At 41.1% G+C, this 12,849-nt stretch overlaps 1 protein-coding gene across 2 annotated transcripts in view; it reads left to right on the forward strand.

Moving 5' to 3' along the window:
* Window positions 1-3,448: 3,448 nt before the first annotated feature.
* The window catches only part of LOC110520618 (E3 ubiquitin-protein ligase MID1), a 76,561-nt gene continuing 67,160 nt past the window's right edge, over window positions 3,449-12,849 (forward strand). Inside the window, exon 1 of one of the 2 annotated variants that reach the window (XM_090230440.1) lies at window positions 3,449-3,749. The gene's annotated coding sequence lies outside the window, so the exon portion shown is untranslated. The remainder of the gene's footprint in view (window positions 3,750-12,849) is intronic. The other variant, XM_090230438.1, reaches the window with a different exon arrangement.

The following is a 12,849-nucleotide window of genomic DNA, read 5'->3' on the forward strand; positions in this document are numbered from 1 at the left end:
ATAAAGAATTTCAATAAATTAAAAAAGATCCCAGAATGTAAATCATTGGAAACAGCCCCACTGGTTCTTGATCTATATTCCCCAAAGGTAATTACCAGTATTCACTGGAGACAACGTTGTGAAGGCTATGTTAGCTAACATTTCAAGGCATACCTTTAATTCAATTATACTGCTGACTAGATAGATTGCGGCAAACATTGGTGATCAGACTAAGGTAGTAGACAGTGATAAATCTAGTTTACAACCATATAATCATGTGTTTTATGCCTCAAAGAAACATCAAGTGAAAGCAAGCAGCAATTAAGCAGAAGATAGGACTTGATAATAAGCAGCCATTTTAATTTATTGGAGTCAGTGAAACTGAGGTAATTTCTTCAAGGTTTTTCAAAGTCCAGTTAGCATACAGATAACTTGTCTTTAGGGAGGTTGGGAGATTCCTGTTCGCTCCACACCCATATGATCTCCCTATTGTGATGATGAAATCATTCCTTTTCAAACATCGCAATGAATCCTGCAGGGTTTAAAGTAATTAGCTGAGAAATCCAATTTGGCTTTTTTCTAATAACAATGGGTTTGTTGCCTGTCGGCGTAGGATGACGAATAGGAAGATGATCCATTCTGTTCCAGATGTCTTTATTTTCCAGAGTCTTCTCTGAGCAATGAACTGTTAGGATGAAAGAACACTTATCCTCATAATCAGGAACTGATTTTCCACTCACAGCTAACATTTGCTAGTCCTAGTAAACACACTGACAGCTAACACAGCTATTCCTAGTAAACACACTGACAGCTAACACAGCTAGTCCTAGTAAACACACTGACAGCTACTAACACAGCTGGTCCTAGTAAACACACTGACAGCTACCAACACAGCTAGTCCTAGTAAAAACACTGACAGCTACTAACACAGCTAGTCCTAGTAAACACACTGACAACTAACACAGCTATTCCTAGTAAACACACTGACAGCTAACACAGCTATTCCTAGTAAACACACTGACAGCTAACACAGCAATTCCTAGTAAATACACTGACAGCTACTAACACAGCTAGTCCTAGTAAACACACTGACAGCTACCAACACAGCTAGTCCTAGTAAAAACACTGACAGCTACTAACACAGCTGGTCCTAGTAAACACACTGACAACTAACACAGCTAGTCCTAGTATCCATACTGACAACTACTAACACAGCTAGTCCGAGTAAACACACTGACAGCTAACACAGCTATTCCTAGTAAACACACTGAAAACTACTAACACAGCTATTCCTAGTAAACACACTGACAGCTAACACAGCTAGTCCTAGTAAACACACTGACAGCTACTAACACAGCTAGTCCTAGTAAACACACTGACAGCTAACACAGCTATTCCTAGTAAACACACTGACAGCTAACACAGCTAGTCATAGTAAACACACTGATAGCTAACACAGCTATTCCTAGTAAACACACTGACAGCTAACACAGCTATTCCTAGTAAACACAATGACAGCTAACACAGCTATTCCTAGTAAATACACTGACAGCTACTAACACAGCTATTCCTAGTAAACACACTGACAGCTAACACAGCTAGTCCTAGTAAACACACTGACAGCTACTAACACAGCTAGTCCTAGTAAACACACTGACAGCTAACACAGCTATTCCTAATAAACACACTGACAGCTAACACAGCTAGTCATAGTAAACACACTGACAGCTAACACAGCTAGTCATAGTAAACACACTGACAGCTAACACAGCTATTCCTAGTAAACACACTGACAGCTAACACAGCTATTCCTAGTAAACACACTGACAGCTAACAAGCAATTCCTAGTAAATACACTGACAGCTACTAACACAGCTAGTCCTAGTAAACACACTGACAGCTACCAACACAGCTAGTCCTAGTAAAAACACTGACAGCTACTAACACAGCTGGTCCTAGTAAACACACTGACAACTAACACAGCTAGTCCTAGTATCCATACTGACAACTACTAACACAGCTAGTCCTAGTAAACACACTGACAGCTAACACAGCTATTCCTAGTAAACACACTGAAAACTACTAACACAGCTATTCCTAGTAAACACACTGACAGCTAACACAGCTAGTCCTTGTAAACACACTGACAGCTACTAACACAGCTAGTCCTAGTAAACACACTGACAGCTAACACAGCTAGTCATAGTAAACACACTGATAGCTAACACAGCTATTCCTAGTAAACACACTGACAGCTAACACAGCTATTCCTAGTAAATACACTGACAGCTACTAACACAGCTAGTCCTAGTAAACACACTGACAGCTAACACAGCTAGTCCTAGTAAACACACTGACAGCTACTAACACAGCTAGTCATAGTAAACACACTGACAGCTAACACAGCTATTCTTAATAAACACACTGACAGCTAACACAGCTATTCCTAGTAAACACACTGACAGCTAACACAGCAATTCCTAGTAAATACACTGACAGCTACTAACACAGCTAGTCCTAGTAAACACACTGACAGCTACCAACACAGCTAGTCCTAGTAAAAACACTGACAGCTACTAACACAGCTGGTCCTAGTAAACACACTGACAACTAACACAGCTAGTCCTAGTATCCATACTGACAACTACTAACACAGCTAGTCCTAGTAAACACACTGACAGCTAACACAGCTATTCCTAGTAAACACACTGAAAACTACTAACACAGCTATTCCTAGTAAACACACTGACAGCTAACACAGCTAGTCCTAGTAAACACACTGACAGCTACTAACACAGCTAGTCCTAGTAAACACACTGACAGCTAACACAGCTATTCCTAGTAAACACACTGACAGCTAACACAGCTAGTCATAGTAAACACACTGATAGCTAACACAGCTAGTCCTAGTAAACACACTGACAGCTAACACAGCTATTCCTAGTAAACACACTGACAGCTAACACAGCTATTCCTAGTAAATACACTGACAGCTACTAACACAGCTAGTCCTAGTAAACACACTGACAGCTACCAACACAGCTAGTCATAGTAAAAACACTGACAGCTACTAACACAGCTGGTCCTAGTAAACACACTGACAACTAACACAGCTAGTCCTAGCAAACACACTGACAGCTAACACAGCTAGTCCTAGTAAACACACTGACAGCTACTAACACAGCTGGTCCTAGTAAACACACTGACAGCTAACACAGTTGGTCCTAGCAAACACAGTGACTTTCGTCCTATTTCAATCTTTCATTTGGCTTTTACAGCAGACGACCGAAAGCGAATCATGAAGTTTCAAAGTTACAGCCTATTAGGTGTCGAACCGAGACATTCTCCCACCATATGGGTGGGTCGGGGAATGGATATTTGAGAGTTTTTTTAGAGTATTACGAAGCTGAATTTATAGGGAAATAGTTGTACACTGTGTTTGTGGAAAGAATGGAATTCAGCTACCCTTGGGGCAGAGGGCCCAGCTCTCTGTGCTCCTGTGTAAACTTGTAAGGCAGATGAGAAGCAGAGTGTGAGTCAATAAACTATGTGTGTGTGTGTGTACCCACCCTGATGAAGAGGTGGGTACAGCAGATAGACAGAACAACTTCCAACCTCCTGTCTCCTGTCTGTTTTCACCAGAGGAATCCTCTACTGGCTGACTGCTGTCTCACGGAGACATTCTGTCTGTCTGGTTCTGCTTTTCTGCCATTATTCAGCTGGGAGAGACAGTCTCAAACATGGCAGGATTGGCAACCATGGGGATCCAGGTAAGATGCACACTGTACAGCAGGGATCATCAACTAAATTCAGCCATGGGCCTACCTTTTTCTTGAGCGGATGGTCAGGGGGCTGAAACATAATTACAAATAATTTGTAGACTGCAAATTGACCGCAAGAAGCCTAAACAGATAAACAGATTTGACTAAAACATAATTTCAAATCTTGTTTACATTTGTATATGATCGCATAGTATCTCTCTGTTATGCATGGGAATACTTTGGAACATATTTCCAAAATTATAATAACATTTAACTAAAACATAATAATTTCAAATCTTGCTTTCATTTGAATACGATCATATAACATATAACTCTATTAGGAGTGGAAATGCTTTGGTGTTTCTACAATCTTTAATGTTCAACAATATATATATATGTGTATATATGTATGTATGTATGTATGTATGTATGTATGTGTGTCTATATATATACAGTTGAAGTTGGAAGTTTACATACACTTAGAGTGGAGTCATTAAAACTCATTTTTCAACCATCCCAAAAAATGATAGATTTGGCAAGTTGGTTAGGACATCTACTTTGTGCATGACACAAGTAATTTTCCAAAAAATGGTTTACAGACAGATTATTTCACTTATAATTCACTGTATCACAATTCTAGTGGGTCAGAAGTGTACATACACGAAGTTGACTGTGCCTTTAAACAGCCTTTAAACAAAATTCCAGAAAATGTCATGGCTTTAGAAGCTTCTGATGGGCTAATTGACATAATTTGAGTCAATTGGAGGTGTACCTGTGGATGTATTTCAAGGCCTACCTTCAAACTTAGTGTTCTTTGCTTGACATCATGGGAAAATCAAAAGAAATCAGCCAAGACCACCCCCAAAAAATTGTAGATCTCAACAAGTCTGGTTCAACACCTGAAGGTACCACGTTCATCTGTACAAACAATAGTATGCAAGTATAAACACCATGGAACCACGCAGCCTTCATGACGGTCAGGAAGGAGACGCGTTCTGTCTCCTAGAGATGAACGTACTTTGGTGTGAAAAGTGCAAATCAATCCCAGAACAACAGCAAAGGACCTTGTGAAGATGCTGGAGGAAACAGGTACAAAAGTATCTGTATCCACAGTATAACGAGTCCTATATCGACCTAACCTGAAAAGCCGTACGGCAAGGAAGAAGCCACTGCTCCAAAACCGCCATCAAAATGCCAGACAACGGTTTGCAACTGCACATGGTGACAAATATCGTACTTTTTGGAGAAATGTCCGCTGGTCTGATGAAAGAAAAAAATAACTGTTTGGCCATAATGACCATCGTTATGTTTGGAGAAAAAAGGTGGAGGCTTGCAAGCTGAAGAACACCATCCCAACCGTCAAGCACGGGGGTGGAAGCATCATGTTGTGGGGGTGCTTTGCTGCAGGAGGGACTGGTCTACTTCACACCAGTCCAATTATGTGGATATATTGAAACAACATCTTAAGACATCAGTCAGGAAGTTAAAGCTTGGTCGCAAATGGGCCTTCCAAATGGACAATGACCCCAAGCATACTTCCAAGTTGTGGCAAAATGGCGTAAGGACAACAAAGTCAAGGTATTGGAGTGGCCATCACAAAGCCCTTACCTCAATCCTATAGAACAATTTGAGGGCAGATCTGAAAAATAGTGTGCGAGCAAGGAGGCCTACAAACCTGACTCAGTTACACCAGCTCTGTCAGGAGGAATGGGCCAAAATTCACCCAACTTATTGTGGGAAGCTTGTGAAAGGCTACCCGAAACGTTTGACCCAAGTTAAGTGTATGTAAACTTCTGACCCACTGGGAATGTGATGAAAAAAAATAAAAGCTGAAATAAAATCCTTCTCTCTACTATTATTCTAACATTTCACATGTTTTAATTAAAGTGGTGATCTTAACTGACCTAAGACAGGGAATTTTTACTGAAAAACTGAGTTTAAATGTATTTGGCTAAGGTGTATGTAAACTTCCGACTTCAACTGCGTGTATATATATATATATATATATATATATATATATATATATATATATATATATATATAAGTATATATATATATATAACTGGCACCACCAGTTGGGGAACCCTGCTGTAGAGGTCTACAAATGTTGTATCCTAATTTGATCACCCGGTTGGAAGAGACCTTTCCTGAAAATGTTAAACTTGTAGTGTATTTGAGGTTGAAATGTTCCCTTAAGAAAGAATGTATCAATCCCTACAAAAAATGTCCATTCATTATAATCCACATAATAATTGACATTTCCTTTTGCTACAGGATTATTTTTCTGATGTAGCAAACTGGTTCAAATTAAGATCCTACATATGTAAGGACAAATGACAACAATGTGTGATGAAACTGTGAATTGTGTTCATGATTTAGTTTTTGCATAACTTTCTCCATGACTTTCACTTGCGTCTCTCAGCTTCTAAATTGCTGCTGACTCAACATTGTTGTCTCCCCTGCACATTGTGCGCAAGGCAGATCATGTGATTTGATTAGGAATTGCAGAGTGATTAGGATAACACATCCTCAGTATTGCCTTAGAAGGACTATAAAAAGACTTCATCAATCTCTTTTAAATGAATATTCATGAGACTCAGAGCCCAACGTTGTTTGGATTTTTCTTCCACTGATAAACAGCAGAATAGCAATGGGCTGTAAGTGAATTACTATGACGTGTGTGTGTGTGTGTGTGTGTGTGTGTGTGTGTGTGTGTGTGTGTGTGTGTGTGTGTGTGTGTGTGTGTGTGTGCGTGTGTGTGTGTGTTTGTGAGAGGAAGTGTGTGTTCAGATTAAGGAGGAGCAGGAATTGCTGAGGTAGAGTAAGTTAAGACTGGTGTGAACATGAATCATTCCATCTGAGACAAAGAGGAAACCGGTCTGACAGGTCCAGTGAGTTACCAGGTACCACAAAGAGGAAACCGGTCTGTCAGGTCCAGTGAGTTACCAGGTACCACAAAGAGGAAACCGGTCTGTCAGGTCCAGTGAGTTACCAGGTACCACAAAGAGGAAACCGGTCTTGACAGGTCCAGTGAGTTACCAGGTACCACAAAGAGGAAACCGGTCTGTCGTTGGCTTATTAAACAGAAAAAGGAATGCGTACCACAGGGGGCTGGTGGCATCTTAATTGGGGAGAACGGGCTCGTGGAAATGACTGGAGCAGAATAGTGGAATGGTATCAAACGCATCAAACACATGGTTTCCAGGTTTTTGATGCCATTATTATGAGCCGCTCTCAGCAGGCTCCTGTGAATTGCATACTTATTTCTCAGGCGACCATTTAACTGTCAGTCGGCTACTGTGCTCAATTAAGTACAAAGGGTTTCCATGCCATGTAACTTTACACTATAAAGCTTATCATTTGAAATAAACATTATGACATATATCTTAACCTAAAGCTTTTTGGTTAAAACGACACCAATGCCATGTTATTTTAGGAAAGGATAAAATACATAGAACTGTGCCAACACTTGTAGAAGTGGGAATCTGGTATATTCATTTTGGTTTCCTCAAAGAAGCATCTGTTTGAACACTCCAGAGACTCCATATTAAAGGGACTGAATGAGTAGTATTTTCTCTCTTCATTAATCTCTAGTGCCTTTACATTTTAGCAGATGATCTTATCCAGAACAATTTAATGTAGTGAGTGCATACATTTTCCTACTGGTCCCCCATGGGAATTGAACCCAGAACCCTGCCATTGCAAGCACCATGATCTAACAACTGAGCCAAACAGAACCTTTCTCTCACTTCTGGACTGAATTACTCAGCCAAATCCTTTTTTTTTCAGCTAATATCTCATGAATAATGTGGATTTCTTGTGATTTTTGTATTTACGTTTAATTTTTGTTTCTCTTCCTTTATCACCTCTTAAATTCCACTTCAGCCTCAATTACTGTTCTCCTTAATGATAAATACAGTACATCCCAGATCAAGAGAGGCAAAGCCATCAGTGAGTGTGAGTTCCCCAGACCTGGGTGTTGTGAAGGAACACGACTCTGGGTTGATGTGAGCCCTAGTGTTGTGCCATAGTAGTGACTGTGGAAAGAGAGATGCTGAGTCTGTGTGTGTCAGTCACCACAACGTGTGGTTGGATACTCCTCTGCTGTTGTAGGCTGGAGCACAAGCTCCCGTTCTCAGAGAAGACAATCTGAGCTCAAGGGATAAGGTGACTGTTTAACCCATTTTGAAATGGGAGTCTATTGTTCGAGCCAAGTTTGGGGAATGTGTCCTGCAAATACTTTAACGCATGTGAGATACATATGGAGAAGGAGTGAAAGAATGATATTCTGCATTCCTCAAGTAGGCCAAAGCAATGAAGCTTTCAGCTTTGTCAGTAAACTGATAGACTACTCAACAGCAACCTGAACCAGAACCTTCTCAATTATCATGTAGCACAATAATGATATATGCCAACAAGCGATAGCTAACTTATATCCACTGTGATAAGCTATTCTGCCATCCAACAACCCAGCATGTGGCCATTCCCAGTGGGGGAATAAAGTAGTGTTAGTGTTTTGATGATCCCTCAGAGCCAGTAGTCTAGTTAGGATGGAATGCACCCAGCCACACCCAGAGCTCAGACCCAGAGCTCTGATCCAGACCCAGAGCCCAGACCCCGAGCTCTGACCCAGACCTAGACCCAGAGCTCCGACCCAGACCCAGAGCCCAGACCCAGAGCTCTGACCCAGACCCAGCGCTCCGACCCAGACCCAGAGCCCAGACCCAGAGCTTCGACCCAGACCTCTGATCCAGACCCAGAGCTCTGACCCAGACCTAGACCCAGAGCCCCGACCCAGACCTAGAGCCCAGCCCCAGAGCTCTGACCCAGACCCAGACCTAGACCCAGAGCTCCGACCCAAACCCAGAGCCCAGACCCAGAGCTCTTACCTAGACCCAGAGCTCTGACCCAGACCTATATCTCTATATCATCGACTGTATCCTTATGTAATACATGTATTACTAGCCACTTTAACTATGCCACTTTGTTTACATACTCATCTCATATGTATATACTGTACTCGATACCATCTACTGTATCTGCCTATGCTGCTCTGTACCATCACTCATTCATATATCCTTATGTACATATTCTTTATCCCCTCACACTGTGTACAAGACAGTAGTTTTGGAATTGTTAGTTAGATTACTTGTTAGTTATTACTGCATTGTCGGAACTAGAAGCACAAGCATTTCGCTACACTCGCATTAACATCTGCTAACCATGTGTATGTGACAAATAAAATTTGATTTGATTTGATTTATTTGACCCAGAGCCCAGACCCAGAGCTCCGACCCAGTTCTCTAACAGCTGGGCCCCCGCGGTGCTCAGCCTGTCCCAGGATAAGTCACAGTAGTCTAGATAGTAGTAGTCTAGTCTCCACTTTGTTCAGTTTTTTTAAGACTGTCTGTTTGTGGGAGGATACAAGACACAGTACAATAGGGTCTGTATTAAAGTTAAGTGATGATTTGATCAGGGGTATTGTTAGCTGTGTAAATGTATGACCTGGACATTTCTCATCTGAATTGAGAAAAACTGCTTTAAAGTGTCAATCAGCAGTTTAAACAATTACAAAGCCAAATCCCCACCCCTGTTTCTTTAAAAATCTGAGGGATAGGGCTGGACAAATTCCTAGACAGAACTATGGATGCAAGGACTGACCATCCATGATATCAAAATTGTAGTTTTAACCATGTTTGGAGGCTACCTTATATAGTGTTTGTTAACATTTTGCTTTGTTTACAAACATTGGAGTAAAACAAGCTTATATTGTTGGTTCTCATGGAGACAGTTGAACTGAGCTCATGAGGTGTTTCTATGTTATATTCTTCAAATATCAGTGGTTACATTTCATTCATTCAGAAGCCCAGAAATGGATGAAGCAACTGCAGATTGCCCCTTTAAGTTGTGATGATGCTTAATGAAGACATCTCATAGTCTAACAGAGTCTCAGAAAACCCTCAGGACCTGCTGGAAGCAATTATAGGGCTCTCCAAGCAGTAAAGAATGTGGCCCGGCTTTCACCACAGTCCTACAAAAGAATGATACATTTTTCAAGAAAAAAATTAAGCAAACAGTCTTTGGCTATGGGCTGTTCTGTGGAACTAAACACAACACATGATCTTATTTTCCCATAAGTTACTCCCTGTTTAACTGGGAAAACAACAGATATTCAGTGTCACTTTGTGCTGTTCTTAACCACAGATCATAACTCATCCCTGCTGTTCTTTTCTGAGGGATTTATCTGTGCTGGACATTTGAGTCATACATTGTCCCCAGGCTTTGTGTCCAAGTTGTGGGTCTGCAGAGTGAGCCAGGCTAGCTAGTCATAACCTGCCTCACCGTAAACAGTCTAATCCTGACATTTGTCTTTGAAAGGAGATTACATGACCTCTGACCTTTTGAGGAGTCAGGTATCAGGAACACAGTGGACCACCAGAGGTGAAACTCCAAAGTCATCTCTTTATGCAAAGTTATTTTGTAGTCTTAATCATGGTACAAGTGTTGTTTTATACACATACCAGCACTGTTATGATATTTTAAGAGTTTACAGCGTATCAGTAGTAATATCTACAGAGTAATATCGACTAGGAATGCCCAACCAAGCAACATGGGAAATGTAGACATCCTCATATTGTACTGTTAAACAGCATATAGTTCCTCCAATACTTTTTCTATGCTCCTGATAACGTCCTACACTGTGTCAGTTCAGATCATGGCCGCTGTTGGTTGGCTACAGCTCGTGTGAGAGAGAGAACTGCATGGCATCTGATACCACAGGGCTGGCAGGCAGGACCGTAGCCACTGAGCCAATCACGCTGTAGTGTACCGTAGCAGCCTACACCCAGAGGAAAATAATCACTTCCAGGTCAATGACTCCTATAGCCCCTCATAGACAACTATATGTTATCCGGGCTGATCAGAATGCAGTTCAAAGGTTGTTTACATTCTGTGGATCTCTTGCTGTGGCATATATACATTTGGCTTTCTAGTTCCACTCGCTAGACACTTAACCACAGCATCTCAAACTGAAAACAACAAACAAAGGTTATGATGATACTTGGCATCGGCATTGCTATTCTATTGCTATTCTATAAGTCATATTTTTGATAAGAGTTAAAAGTAGGTTCATTAGTTATTGTAGGACTCTGTGAATTTCTATATTGATTTGTAGGACTCTGTGAATTTCTATAGTGATTTATACCACAGCGTTGTTGAATACTCGTTTCTGATTGGCTAGAAGATAATTCTCAAATGGGTATTAAAACCAGATAACTTACAGTTGGAAAAGATATCGGGACTCCGGACACCTTGAAATCATAACAAATATGTACACAACTGTATATGCTGCATAGTTACAGAAAGCTAAACCAACAACCACACAAACCCGAAATTGGATACATTGTCAATGCAGGTTCAAGGAGGAAAAACTTCCAGCATTGATTTGTTTTTGCAGACATCTATTTATTGGGAGCATCTGATGACCTTGCGTGGTGAGTGCTGACCATGGATTTCTCTGGTCTCTACTGTTGCAGTCATGACACAAGTGGCTCTATGTTGTCAAATCCTCCCATGTTTCTAATTTGACCATCTGTTGTAATCTTGGCAGGTCTTGGTAGGTTTCCTAGCAACAAACTATTTAACTAAGGTAGCTAGCTTCTAGCCTAGAGTTTTATATGTAATGCACTTTCCTCGTAATGTACAGTGTTGAGTGTCTTGACGACAATCCAACATTTTCTAGCTTTGCCAGGCAAACTTAGGCATTGTCTTTAATTTGGATGTACCCAAATGAATGTCAATAGAAAACAGCTTAAACGAATGCTAATGCAGCTACTTTGCTTTTATTCTGACTGCAGAGGTCGTGACTGTGTTAGCCATCGTTAGTTGGCTATAGTTAGTTAGCCATAGTTAGTTGGCTATAGTTAGTTAGCCATAGTTAGTTGGCTATAGTTAGTTAGCCATAGTTAGTTGGCTATAGTTAGTTAGCCATAGTTAGTTGGCTATAGTTAGTTAGCCATAGTTAGTTGGCTATAGTTAGTTAGCCATAGTTAGTTGGCTATAGTTAGTTAGCCATAGTTAGTTGGCTATAGTTAGTTGGCTATAGTTAGTTAGCCATAGTTAGTTGGCTATAGTTAGTTAGCCATAGTTAGTTGGCTAGCTAGCAAGCATGGGACAAGAACGTTGCCAGCGAGCATGGCAGTGAAACATATAAAACAAATAACCAGTGCTTGTCTTGGGTCGGAGCAGTCTGGAGGGTCGTACCAGCACCTCCAACTGCGTTTCAGCTCCTCTATAAGACAAAATGTCCGATCACCGGCCTGCATTCACACAAAAAGTTTGAACAAAGCGGAATGAAGGCAGGAGCAGCATTGAATAGCAACGGAGAGTGGGAATTCATGTCCTTATTTCGCTTTGTTTAAGTTTATTCACTGCTAGTCTGTGAATCCGGTGTATGCGTGCCAGTCTACAGTATATGGTGCCAGCTTCAGAATGTTCCAAGTTGTCAAACGAGGGTTCTTATGGTCTTGAAAATCTTGGAAAAGTCATGGAATTTTAATATAGTGTTTTCCTCTTTCCTAAATATATCATCACTCACTTAAAAGTCGACATATCAGACATGATCAGAATTAGGCCAGCACACACAGTGTGATGTGCATCATCTGTGTGTGAGTGTGCCGTGCCGTTGCCCGAGGAGAGACACATTTCAGAAGTAGCTAGCCAATCAAAATAATTAAATTATTATGCTCGTTGTTGGAAGGATCGGACCAAGGTGCAGCGTGGTAGGCGTACATTTTAATTTAAACGAAATGTAACGTTGAGTAGAGCTAAGCAGCACAGTACCAAAAGCAAGATCCCACAAACTACAGGTGGAAAAAGGCTGCCTAAGTATGATCCCCAATCAGAGAGAATTATAGACAGCTGCCTCTGATTGGGAACCATACCCGGCCAACAAAGAAATAGAAACAGATTGCCCACCCTAGTCACACCCTGACCTAATCAAATAGAGAATTAAAAGGATCTCTACGGTCAGGGCGTGACAGTACCCCTCCCCCCAAAGGTGCGGATTCCGGCCGCAAACCTGAACCTATAGGGGAGGGTCTACCCTCGG

The sequence above is a fragment of the Oncorhynchus mykiss genome, chromosome 3 (genome assembly GCF_057628025.1).
Source record: "Oncorhynchus mykiss isolate SJ-2025 chromosome 3, ASM5762802v1, whole genome shotgun sequence".
Taxonomy (NCBI): domain Eukaryota; kingdom Metazoa; phylum Chordata; class Actinopteri; order Salmoniformes; family Salmonidae; genus Oncorhynchus; species Oncorhynchus mykiss.